This window comes from Bufo gargarizans, chromosome 4 (genome assembly GCF_014858855.1).
Source record: "Bufo gargarizans isolate SCDJY-AF-19 chromosome 4, ASM1485885v1, whole genome shotgun sequence".
NCBI classification, from domain to species: Eukaryota; Metazoa; Chordata; class Amphibia; order Anura; family Bufonidae; genus Bufo; species Bufo gargarizans.
The window spans coordinates 485492895-485506157 of record NC_058083.1 but is presented as its reverse complement, the minus strand read 5'-3'; the positions used below and the strand labels follow the sequence as shown (position 1 = coordinate 485506157).

The window sequence follows — 13263 nt, the reverse complement described above, 5'->3', positions numbered from 1 at the left end:
TTTTTTTTTGCCTTGGACATTAATATGTCATTAGTGGTCATCTGACTGCTAGAAGCTCCGCGACTCTACAAAACAAAGAGGCAGCGATGTTTACTGGAGGCTTATGACTTGTTTAGGTCAGTACCTGAAACAGTGAAGTCCATCCGTTGGCCGTTATGTCTAATACTTCAGCTCAGCCTTTCTCAGCCAACTGGAAGGCTGGTCAGCAGAACAAGATTCAGCCACATAGGCACTGCTGTATCAGATACTCCGCTAAAAAGTCTGCAGTCATCTGCCCAATGTGGCTGCTCCCTTATTATGCGGATCAATAAGGGTCATAGACCCCAGTGATTATATACTGTATGGATGGCCCATTTTTTTAAAATTCCCAAAAAATTCCTTTCAATATAAAATCACTATTTTTTAAGGGGTTATCCCATGATTAATGTAAAAATGAAAGACCTCATATAATACATGACTAACAAAGCTAGAACCAGTCCTGTACCTCACATGGATCCAGAGATCTCCACATTCATTGCTCTGCTAGATTTATATCAAGCTGACAGCTCAGGGGGCGTGCCTTTTCTGCTGCAGCTCAGGGGGTGTGTATTTCCCTATCACAGCTCAGGAGGCAGTTGAAGGATAAGACTGAGCATGTGCGGCCATCTTAGTGAGCAGGACAGAGAAATAAGAAAAAGAACAGTTAGTAGATGGGCCTGACACACGTTTGATCAAAAATGTGCGCAAAGAGCTTCCATTTTTTCCCCATTTATAGTAGGTATAATGCCACTTTAATTTAGTATAATCCCGATTTCCCAGTTGTATTGTTTGTATGTGAAATGTTGTTTGTGCTGCCATACCTGTTTTTGTTTGCTTCCCGCATGTTTGCTTTAGATGTTCATCTGCAACTATAATTGTGCTAGTCAAAATTTTATTTTAGTATAAGAAAAAGAACAAACAGCAAGTGGCGCTATACAGATACATTTTTCATTGAATAACTTAGTGGCTATGCCAAAGTTTTAATTACATGCAGTTACTGCAGTTTTCATATCCAGGTGCTGGTTTGAAAACTGTAGAATATTTTTCATGGGACACACCTTTAAGAATGAATCTTTGAACCACAAGTTCTTCTGATGCAATTTATATAATAATTTACAGAAATTCAGTGGCAGTGCATTTTCGTTTTGACTTGTTTCTCATTTTACTTTATTGTGTATCAGCTAAATATACAAATAATACATCGAACGCAGGCAGCATTAACTTTACAATAAAAAACGATTAAAGCCACCTGGGATGTATGATAAAACAGAAAATGTTATTAAAAAATGTCAGCGACGTTTCTATGAGCCTCTTTTTGCAGATGAATTTCAGTGGTGGATTCCTGAGTGAAGTAGGAGCACAAATGCTTTTCACTACGGTTGAATTTAAAATACAATAAAGATGCTATATTTTCCCTTTATGAAATAACCAAGATGATTTACTACTCGTAGAAGAGCTTAGGATTTCCATTAGTTACACTCATGCAGGCAGAATTGCTGTATCCCGATGATACACTTTTTCTGACTGGTATATAATGGCAGGATAATATAAAAAATGGTACTTTACAATATACTGGCATTGTGTGCCTAAGAAAGCAAATCACTGATACGAGCATACCTGGATGGAATATGGAAATTTACACAACATGACCCAGAAACTTATAGGAGTGGTAGATAATACAGACTTAGTTATTCTCAATCATAATCAATGTATCATGTTAGTATTCTGTATTATGTGTATGAACAGACACATGATATGGTATATACATTTGTAAGCCGATAGATTATAAACAGGATACAGGAATGCAGATAGATAAAAATGACATAGGTAGAGATATGTAGGAGAGAAACATAGACATAAAGATATATATATATATATATATATATATATATATATATATATATACATAGATAGTAGATAGATAAACACACAAGAATAGCAGCACCAGAGGAAAAAAGGATAGATAGATAGATAGATAGATAGATAGATAGATAGATAGATAGAGAGACAGATAGTGTTGATCGAGCACAAGTGCTCGGGTGCTCTGGTGCTCGAGTAGAACACCTCAGGATGCTCGGGTGTTCTACAGAGTACCAGAGCACAATGGAAGTCAATGGGAGAACCAGAGCATTAAACCAGGCACCCCCTGCTCTGAAAAGGCAAGGGTGTCTGGTTCACAGGAAAAGGTCAGAAATTGATGGAAATACCAAGATATATATATACCAAATTTTTGGTTAGTTGGTTTTGAACTAATGATGGCCTGTGGATAACACTATTATGGGGGATCTGTGGATGACACTGTTATAGATAAATCTGGATGACACTGTTATGCGGGATCTGTGGATGACACTGTTATAGATAAATCTGGATGACACTGTTATGCAGGATCTGTGGATGACACTGTTATGGGGATAAATCTGTGGATGACACTGTTATGCGGGATCTGTGGATGACACTGTTATGGGGGCATCTGTGGATGGCACTGTTATGGGGTCATCTGTGGATGGCACTGTTATGGGGACATCTGTGGAGGACATGACACTGCTTAAGGGGGTTCTGTGGATGACACATATATATATATAGCATCTTATGCTATGTGTCATCCACAGATTTCCCCCCCCCCCATAACAGTGTCCCTGTGTAGTCAATGACTCCCAAAACAGGGGCTGGGGGCTGGCATCTGGTGCTGTAATGGCAGTGGGGTCCAGTGCAGTCACTGTATTCTTTTACACCGGGCCCCGCTCACTGTAGTAATCATATCTAACATGTAGGCAATGTTAAAGTATACAAATCCTCTGAAATCCAGTGTGCAGCACTTACTAAACTCACGCGCCTGCTCCTCCCACTTTATGAATGAAGCAAGCGCCGCAGGTGCGTGACGTAGTGAGTTGTGCTGCCGCCACCCGGCCTCCTGCCTGCTAGGGAGTTTGGTCAGTGCTAATATGCTGGATTTCAGAGGTTTTCTATACTTTAACATTGCCTACACATTAGATATGATTACTACAGTGAGAGGGGCCCGGTGTAAAGAAATATAGTGACTGCACCGGGCCCCGCTGCCATTGCAGCACCAGATGCCGGCCCACAGCCCCTCCTCCCTCCCCACTGATACACCACCGACCGCGCTGTGCAGCATCGCGGCGGCGGTGTATCAGTGAAAATGGCAGCATTCGCCCCAAAAGACGCACTGCCATTTTCCACCCACTTTAGAGTCGAAAAAAGTGTGTCTTATAGGGCGAAAAATATGGTATATATATATATATATATATACAGTACAGACCAAAAGTTTGGACACACCTTCTGAAAAACTGAAAATATGTCATATTCTAGGTTCTTCAAAGTAGCCATCTTTTGCTTTGATTACTGCTTTGCACACTCTTGGCATTCTCTTGATGAGCTTCAAGAGGTAGTCATCTGAAATGGTCTTCCAACAGTCTTGAAGGAGTTCCCAGAGATGCTTAGCACTTGTTGGCCCTTTTGCCTTCACTCTGCGGTCCAGCTCACCCCAAACCATCTTGATTGGATTCAGGTCCGATGACTGTGGAGGCCAGGTCATCTGGCGCAGCACCCCATCACTCTCCTTCATGGTCAAATAGCCCTTACACAGCCTGGAGGTGTGTTTGGGGTCATTCTCCTGTTAAAAAATAAATGATGGTCCAACTAAACGCAAACCAGATGGAATAGCATGCTGCTGCAAGATGCTGTGGTAGCCATGCTGGTTCAGTATGCCTTCAATTCTGAATAAATCCCCAACAGTGTCACCAGCAAAGCACCCCCACACCATCACACCTCCTCCTCCATGCTTCACGGTGGGAACCAGGCATGTAGAGTACATACGTTCACCTTTTCTGTGTCGCACAAAGACACGGTGGTTGGAACCAAAGATCTCAAATTTGGACTCATCAGACCAAAGCACAGATTTCCACTGGTCTAATGTCCATCCCTTGTGTTCTTTAGCCCAAACAAGTCTCTTCTGCTTGTTGCCTGTCCTTAGCAGTGGTTTCCTAGCAGATATTCTACTATGAAGGCCTCATTCACACAGTCTCCTCTTAACAGTTGTTCTAGAGATGTGTCTGCTGCTAGAACTCTGTGTGGCATTGACCTGGTCTCTAATCTGAGCTGCTGTTAACTTGCGATTTCTGAGGCTGGTGACTCGGATGAACTTATCCTCCGCAGCAGAGGTGACTCTTGGTCTTCCTTTCCTGGGGCGGTCAGCATGTAAGCCAGTTTCTTTGTAGCGCTTAATGGTTTTTGTGACTGCACTTGGGGACACTTTCAAAGTTTTCCCAATTTTTCAGACTGACTGACCTTCATTTATTAAAGTAATGATGGCCACTTGTTTTTCTTTGCTTAGCTGCTTTTTTCTTGCCATAATACAAATTCTAACAGTCTATTCAGTAGGACTATCAGCTGTGTATCCACCTGACTTCTCCACAACGCAACTGATGGTCCCAACCCCATTTATAAGGCAAGAAATCCCACTTATTAAACCTGACAGGGCACACCTGTGAAGTGAAAACCATTTCAGGTGACTACCTCTTGAAGCTCATCAAGAGAATGCAAAGAGTGTGCAAAGCAGTAATCAAACCAAAAGGTGGCTACTTTGAGAAACCTAGAATATGACATATTTTCAGTTTTACACACTTTTTTGTTATGTATATAATTCCACAATGACCCCAAACACACCTCCAGCCTGTGTAAGGGCTATTTGACCATGAAGGAGAGTGATGGGGTGCTGCGCCAGAAGACCTGGCCTCCACAGTCACCGGATCTGAACCCAATCGAGATGGTTTGGGGTGAGCTGGACCGCAGGGTGAAGGCAAAAAGGCCAACAAGTGCTAAGCATCTCTGGGAACTCCTTCAAGACTGTTGGAAGACGATTTCAGATGACTACCTCTTGAAGCTCATCAAGAGAATGCCAAGAGTGTGCAAAGCAGTAATCAAAGCAAAAGGTGGCTACTTTGAAGAACCTAGAATATGACATATTTTCAGTTGCTTCACACTTTTTTGTTATGTATATAATTCCACATGTGTTAATTCATAGTTTTGATGCCTTCAGTGTGAATCTACAATTTTCATAGTCATGAAAATAAAGAAAACTCTTTGAATGAGAAGGTGTGTCCAAACTTTTGGTCTGTACTGTATATATATATATATATATAGCTATTAATGCAGATAATTATATGTTAAACATTATTTTTCAATGAATATGTTGTTAAAATAATCGGGAATTTAGGTCAGCCTCGTCAACGTTGCTAAATCTACATGTGATTGACGGATCATAACTCCAGTTTCCTGAAGGACAATTCTGTTAAATAAAGTTTCTCTAATTGAACTGATAAGACAATGCTGATCTGGTATAGAAGAATAGGATCCAGAACTGTCCATCCCATCCTGCAGATCTGCCGCTTATCTGTCATATTGCCCTGACATAATTGTGCAGTTTGTATGGCAATGGCGCAAAGTTATTCCATTACAACATCAACATAAAACAATACATCATATACACAATGTTCAATACATGGAACTGATGTTCTGTCTTGTAAAACCCCTATGCAGGCATCCTGGTATTCCGGTAAAGCAGCACTGATTGTGGCAGCAGCACCTGGCATGGTGGACTGAGTCTGATACTACAGCCCCAGATATTCTGTTACATCAGGTAATTATTAACCCCTATAGTTACTGACATAAAGACCCCAGAAAGTATAGTAAATGTGGCTGCCATTTTATTATGGTGTAGCTGAGTAGCAGCCAACAAACATGCGGAGAGGAGACTCAAGCATCGCGCTCAAGCACACGCAGTGTTCGGCCAAACGCCACAATGTGCCGAGCATTGCAATGCTCGAGTCAAAATGCTGTTCGGCCAAGCATGCTCGCCCAACACTAATAAATAGATAGATAGATACAGTAGATAGATAGATATAATTGACAGAGCAAGAACAGAGCTGAAGCTCCTATGCTCTGATTGAAGCCTGCTTTTCACTGGCTACGGCTCTTACTGCCCGTAGGCTCTTAAAGGGCCATCACGCACATGCTCTTACCTTCCAGTCTATGGCTGGCAACTTTTGGGTAAGGTAAATCAGTGGGAAGATGCCTGAGCAATAGGTTCTAATTTACTATTATTTCTGTGAAAGTATGCTTTATTTTTTTTTATTAACTTTTGTCTGACCGTTGAAATTTTGAACCTTTGCTGCCTGTCTTGACCCTAAGATGATTAGCATAATGACCCTGTGCTACCTGCCCTGACCTTGGACTGTTTATTGGACTGCTCACAGTCTGCTTGCGCTGGCCATGGCCTGTCCCTGACTCTGCTTCTGTTCTTATCCATCGCTGCTCTCTTGATCCCCATGGGTTAGCAGTCACAAGAACAGAGACTACACCAAGAGGTGGCTTTTACAAGAGTTAAAGAGTGAAGATCGGGGAGCTACTCAGATAATGCCCGTAGAAGGAGCCCCAAACCAAATCTGTTTGACAGTGGATCCATATCCACTTTGTTATACATAGATGATAGATGAAAGATAGATAGATAGATAGATAGTTCCTTTTGTCCTTACACCTAAGGGTACGACCACACAGTCAGGTTTCCGCTTGCAATTTTGGAAGACAAAACAAGGAGTAAATTAAAAAATGAGACATGAGAGGGGTGCATGCGCGCAGTTCACTGGGTCGAATGTGTGCCCTGTGAGCTCCGTGCCACACACTGCTAATGGACCTCTTTAGCGCTGCCAAGCAGCTCCACTAGACGCATCTCCAACCTTTATCGCAATCCATTTCCACCAGTTCAAGATGGTGGACCCCTCCTCTCCAGCAGGAATCAAGAGCTGAATCGAGGAACGCTGAGCTCCCTTTCTCCAGCTCCAGCTTCTCCGATCCCTGACCCTATGTCGCAATCGTAGTTATTCCAGAACAGTAGACGCATGTTTAAAGATGAACTAGCAAGGGCAGTAGCCAAATTTACGCAGCAGATACAGGAGCTGGGCCAGCGTGTGGCGGATGTAGAGGCCCGAACTGAGAGCTTAGTGGATGCAGACAGGCAAGACATTGACAATTATACTGCTAAACTAGATGCTCTAGAACTCGGAGAACTTGGAGAACCAATCTCGTAGAGCAAACCTTGGCATACGAGGGTCTCTGAAAGCCAAGCCTCCTTGAGGGAAATAGCCATGAACCTATTCAAGGCTCTGTTGCCTCAACAAGAGGACTCATTATTCCGCATTGACAGGATCCACCGAGCCCTGGGGGCACTTAAAAGGCCTGACATCCCAAGGGACATTATACTCAAACTTCACCTCCCAGAGGCCTGTGATATGATTTTGAATGTCGCTCGCAACCTGGAGTCTCACCTGGGTCCCCCCTCTACAGTGTGATTGTATTCAGACATTGTGCATTCCACCTTCGAGAACCACAGGGCTATAAAAAAAACACATCACTTTAGCCCTTCAACACACCCAAGTGCGATACCGATGGGGATTTCCATTCTCCCTGGCCTTTACGCACAACTCTAGACCTTATCTTGTCAGAACCTTGGAAGAAGGCAAGGACACCCTTACTATGGTGAGTATTTTGATGGAGACCGCACCACCTCATCCACCTCGGACCCCCAGACTGGATGGTTCATGGATCACTAAACAACATCCTCCACTGACACTGCGGCTTTCCACCTGAATTCCTACTAGTGTGAGCCTGATGGACATATGCTCTATCTACTAACTAGATTGCATGCCTAACTACATTCAGGTTTTTCCTACATAATGTTTTATCCTTTTCTTTTTTTCTCTTTTTCTTTATCTCATGCCTTTCTTGCCCAGGCGCCATTACTTCTAACTCTCTCCAAGGGTGAGAATGCACATTTAGGTGACGGGACATATACTTACCTGTGCAGGGTTACTGGGATAGTCCTTTACCCAGGTTTCTAATCCTAGAACTCCGGGCAGTGATGTGGATTACCATGTTGCCTTTCCACTACTGGTCTTGGGATTCTATGTTGCGGGATCCCTATTCCAGACAACATGTTTTATTCTGGTTTATATGTGCTATTTATTTTAAACTATGTTTATGTTGCTTAGAATTTTTTTTTCTGATGTTGATTAGGTCCCAGGCTTTTCACCTCATAGATGAGCAGCTAGAGGGGGTGATATGGGGTGGTGGAGTTGTGGAGGAGGATAACGGGATACAGTCTTTAGCTGGTCTTAATGTGTTGTATACTGTCACATAACGTGAAATTCCCCAACTAAGCGCAAAAAAGCTTTCCTAGATTATGTGAAGCGTGTTTTTGATATCATCTGCCTACAGGAGTCGCACTTCTCCCCCTGCATTCCTCCACCCACAATATACAACTTTCTATTCAGCCTCTTTCACCTCGAAAACACGAAGAGTTGAAATTATGATCAAAAATACATTCACTATCCAAGTACAAAGGTCTATAAGTGACCCAGAAGGTTGTTACCTAATACTGTTAGGCACTTTGCAAGACATTTCCATATGTGTGGTCAACATTTATTTTCCAAATAAACACCCCATTGAATTTCTTGAGACTATGGTGACAGTTATAACCCCATTAGAGTATCGCCATCTCATATGGTGTGGGTATTTTAATTTTGTGATGTATACCACACTGGACCGATCTCATGTCATTAGCTCCACCCACACACGCGATCGAAAATGATTCATAAACAATATGAGTCAGGATCTTTCCTTAAGAACATAATGGTTCAGCAAGAGGGTATACCTACTATTCCCGTACCCATCTTAGTCATTCCAGAATAGATATGATACTGTCCACAGCCGCCTCATTGCCCAAGCTTTTATTTTTTAGACATATAGTATCAGCATGGTCTGATCATGACATGGTCTTTTCTGCATTTGACTTTACACCCAGGGGCACCCTTCCCTTTTCTTGGAGATTAAACAAGGCTTTACTTACAGACCCTGTTATTCAAGATCTGATTTCCGCAGATGTCACCCGGTTCTTTGAGGAAAATTCCACTGATGACACTACCCCCCATTGGCTTTGGCTTTCACATAAGACTTATATTAGAGGCTGATTCAATTCACTAGCTTTGAAGCGGAAGAGAGAGCGGGAGCTGGCCCAGGTCACTCTTGAAACCAAGCTTAGCTGTTTAGTTTATGCTCATCAGCAACGCCTCTCCCTTTATCTATATCAGGCTATTAAAGCCACTAAATTACAACTAGATGCCCTACTTTCTCATAGGACCAAAAAAGCTCTGAGGTGGACACAGGCCAAATATTATAAATGGACCAATAAGCCAGATAATCTCCTTGCTAAAGAACTGAAAGACCGTCAGCACCTAAATCAGGTCACTAAAATCCAGACTAGCGAAGGCAAGGTCACTAGCAATCCTTATAGAATTTATGCTACCTTGTGTGGCTTATATCAAGCCCTATATAAGCATATACCTCCCCTTCCTCAGACCTTTATGGATATGTTTCTGGCAAAGGCCAAGCTACCAGGAGTGAACCAGGAATCTCTTGATCACCTTTATAAAGATATTACTGACATGGAAGTTGACACGGCAATTAAGCATTTGAAACTGGGGAAGGCACCAGGCCCAGACAGCCTGTCCACCCTTTACTATAAGAAGTACACCTCCATTATAGCTCCACACATCAAAAATTATAGCAACTACCTACTCCAGGGACAAGCCATCATTGTTATCCCTAAGCCCAATAGAAGAAAATTATAGGCCGATATCCCTCCTTAATCTAGATTCCAAGATTTTGACATCAATTGGCCCAAAGGGTAAATCAGCTACTCCCACACCTAATACACCCTGACCATGTGGGATTTATCCCAGGTCGAGAAGACCCCTGATAATGTGCGCAAAGTCCTCAATATCATCTTGTGGTCCCATCAACAGCAGGTACCCCTTTTCCCTTCTCTCCTCGGACAGTGAAAAGGCATTTGACTGTCTGTCCTGAGATTACCTGTTTGCTGTCTTTGGGAAGATGGGTATCCGGGGCCCATTTGTTCATGCCCTTACTACCATATATTCTGACCCATCTGCATGTCTCAAACTGCCTAAACCCCCTTAACTGCCTGTCCCCTCCTCCATTAAAATAGGCAAAGGAACACGGAATGGTTGCCTGCTATCTACAGCTATTTTTGCCTTGGCCATTGAGCCCCTAGCTGCCCTCATAAGACAAACTCCAGATATCAAGGCCGGGAATCTCTTTGCTGATGACTAGGGATGAGCGAACTCGAACTGTATAGTTCGGGTTCGTACCGAATTTTGGGGTGTCCGTGACACGGACCCGAACCCGGACATTTTCGTAAAAGTCCGGGTTCGGGTTCGGTGTTCGTCGCTTTCTTGGCGCTTTTGTGACGCTTTCTTGGCGCTTTTTGAAAGGCTGCAAAGCAGCCAATCAACAAGCGTCATACTACTTGCCCCAAGAGGCCATCACAGCCATGCCTACTATTGGCATGGCTGTGATTGGCCAGAGCACCATGTGACCCAGCCTCTATTTAAGCTGGAGTCACATAGCGCCGCCCGTCACTCTGCTCTGATTAGCGTAGGGAGAGGTTGCGGCTGCGACAGTAGGGCGAGATTAGGCAGATTAACTCCTCCAAAGGACTTGATTAACTGATCGATCTGCAGCTGTGGATCATTGAGCTGCTGATCCTCAATTGCTCACTGTTTTTAGGCTGCCCAGACCGTTTGTCAGTCACATTTTTCTGGGGTGATCGGCGGCCATTTTGTGTCTTGTGGTGCGCCAGCACAAGCTGCGACCAAGTGCATTTAACCCTCAATGGTGTGGTTGTTTTTTGGCTAAAGCCTACATCAGGGTGAAGCTGTCACACCAAGTGCATTTAACCAGCAATAGTCTGTTCATTTTTTGGCCATATACAAAATCAGGGGCAAGCTGCGCCTGTCACCAAGTGCATTTAACCCTCAATGGTGTGGTTGTTTTTTGGCTAAAGCCTACATCAGGGTGAAGCTGTCACACCAAGTGCATTTAACCAGCAATAGTCTGTTCATTTTTTGGCCATATACAAAATCAGGGGCAAGCTGCGCCTGTCACCAAGTGCATTTAACCCTCAATGGTGTGGTTGTTTTTTGGCTAAAGCCTACATCAGGGTGAAGCTGTCACACCAAGTGCATTTAACCAGCAATAGTCTGTTCATTTTTTGGCCATATACAAAATCAGGGGCAAGCTGCGCCTGTCACCAAGTGCATTTAACCCTCAATGGTGTGGTTGTTTTTTGGCTAAAGCCTACATCAGGGTGAAGCTGTCACACCAAGTGCATTTAACCAGCAATAGTCTGTTCATTTTTTGGCCATATACAAAATCAGGGGCAAGCTGCGCCTGTCACCAAGTGCATTTAACCCTCAATGGTGTGGTTGTTTTTTGGCTAAAGCCTACATCAGGGTGAAGCTGTCACACCAAGTGCATTTAACCAGCAATAGTCTGTTCATTTTTTGGCCATATACTACATCAGGGGCAAGCTGCGCCCGTCACCAAGTGCATTTAACCAGCAATAGTGTGGTTATTTTTTGGCCATATCCCAGTCTAATTCTGTCACTAAATCCATACCGGTCACCCAGCGCCTAAATACTAGGCCTCAAATTTATATCCCGCTAAATCTCTCGTTACCGCTGTCCTGTTGTAGCTGGGAAAGTTATTTAGTGTCCGTCAAAGCACATTTTTTGTTCTGGGTTGAAGTACAATTCCCAATTTAGCAATTTCATAATTTAGTGGTTTCTGCTATATCAGAGCTATTTGAAATCTATCCCTAAAAGGGTATATAATATTCAAGGTGCACATTGGGTCATTCAGAATAACTTCACACACACCCGCTACTGTGTATTTTCAAGTCTAATTCTGTCACTAAACCCATACCTGTCACCCAGCGCCTAAATACTAGGCCTCAAATTTATATCCTGCTAAATCTCTCGTTACCGCTGTCCTGTTGTAGCTGGGAAAGTTATTTAGTGTCCGTCAAAGCACATTTTTTGTTCTGGGTTGAAGTACAATTCCCAATTTAGCAATTTCATAATTTAGTGGTTTCTGCTATATCAGAGCTATTTGAAATCTATCCCTAAAAGGGTATATAATATTCAAGGTGCACATTGGGTCATTCAGAATAACTTCACACACACCCGCTACTGTGTATTTCCAAGTCTAATTCTGTCACTAAACCCATACCTGTCACCCAGCGCCTAAATACTAGGCCTCAAATTTATATCCTGCTAAATCTCTCGTTACCGCTGTACTGTTGTTGCTTGGAAAGATATTTAGTGTCCGTCAAAGCACATTTTTTGTTCTGGGTTGAAGTACAATTCCCAATTTAGCAATTTCATAATTTAGTGGTTTCTGCTATATCAGAGCTATTTGAAATCTATCCCTAAAAGGGTATATAATATTCAAGGTGCACATTGGGTCATTCAGAATAACTTCACACACACCCGCTACTGTGTATTTTCAAGTCTAATTCTGTCACTAAACCCATACCTGTCACCCAGCGCCTAAATACTAGGCCTCAAATTTATATCCTGCTAAATCTCTCGTTACCGCTGTACTGTTGTTGCTGGGCAAGATATTTAGTGTCCGTCAAAGCACATTTTTTGTTCTGGGTTGAAATACAATTCCCAATTTAGCAATTTCATAATTTAGTGGTTTCTGCTATATCAGAGCTATTTGAAATCTATCCCTAAAAGGGTATATAATATTCAAGGTGCACATTGGGTCATTCAGAATAACTTCACACACACCCGCTACTGTGTATTTCCAAGTCTAATTCTGTCACTAAACCCATACCTGTCACCCAGCGCCTAAATACTAGGCCTCAAATTTATATCCTGCTAAATCTCTCGTTACCGCTGTACTGTTGTTGCTTGGAAAGATATTTAGTGTCCGTCAAAGCACATTTTTTGTTCTGGGTTGAAGTACAATTCCCAATTTAGCAATTTCATAATTTAGTGGTTTCTGCTATATCAGAGCTATTTGAAATCTATCCCTAAAAGGGTATATAATATTCAAGGTGCACATTGGGTCATTCAGAATAACTTCACACACACCCGCTACTGTGTATTTTCAAGTCTAATTCTGTCACTAAACCCATACCTGTCACCCAGCGCCTAAATACTAGGCCTCAAATTTATATCCTGCTAAATCTCTCGTTACCGCTGTACTGTTGTTGCTGGGCAAGATATTTAGTGTCCGTCAAAGCACATTTTTTGTTCTGGGTTGAAATACAATTCCCAATTTAGCAATTTCATAATTTAGTGG

The 13263-nt window shown here is 42.7% G+C and overlaps 1 protein-coding gene across 8 annotated transcripts in view; it reads right to left on the bottom strand.

Moving 5' to 3' along the window:
• Positions 1 to 13263, bottom strand: part of NRXN1 (neurexin 1) — a 1537142-nt gene that overhangs the window by 1416939 nt on the left and 106940 nt on the right. The gene's annotated exons all lie outside the window — the stretch shown is intronic.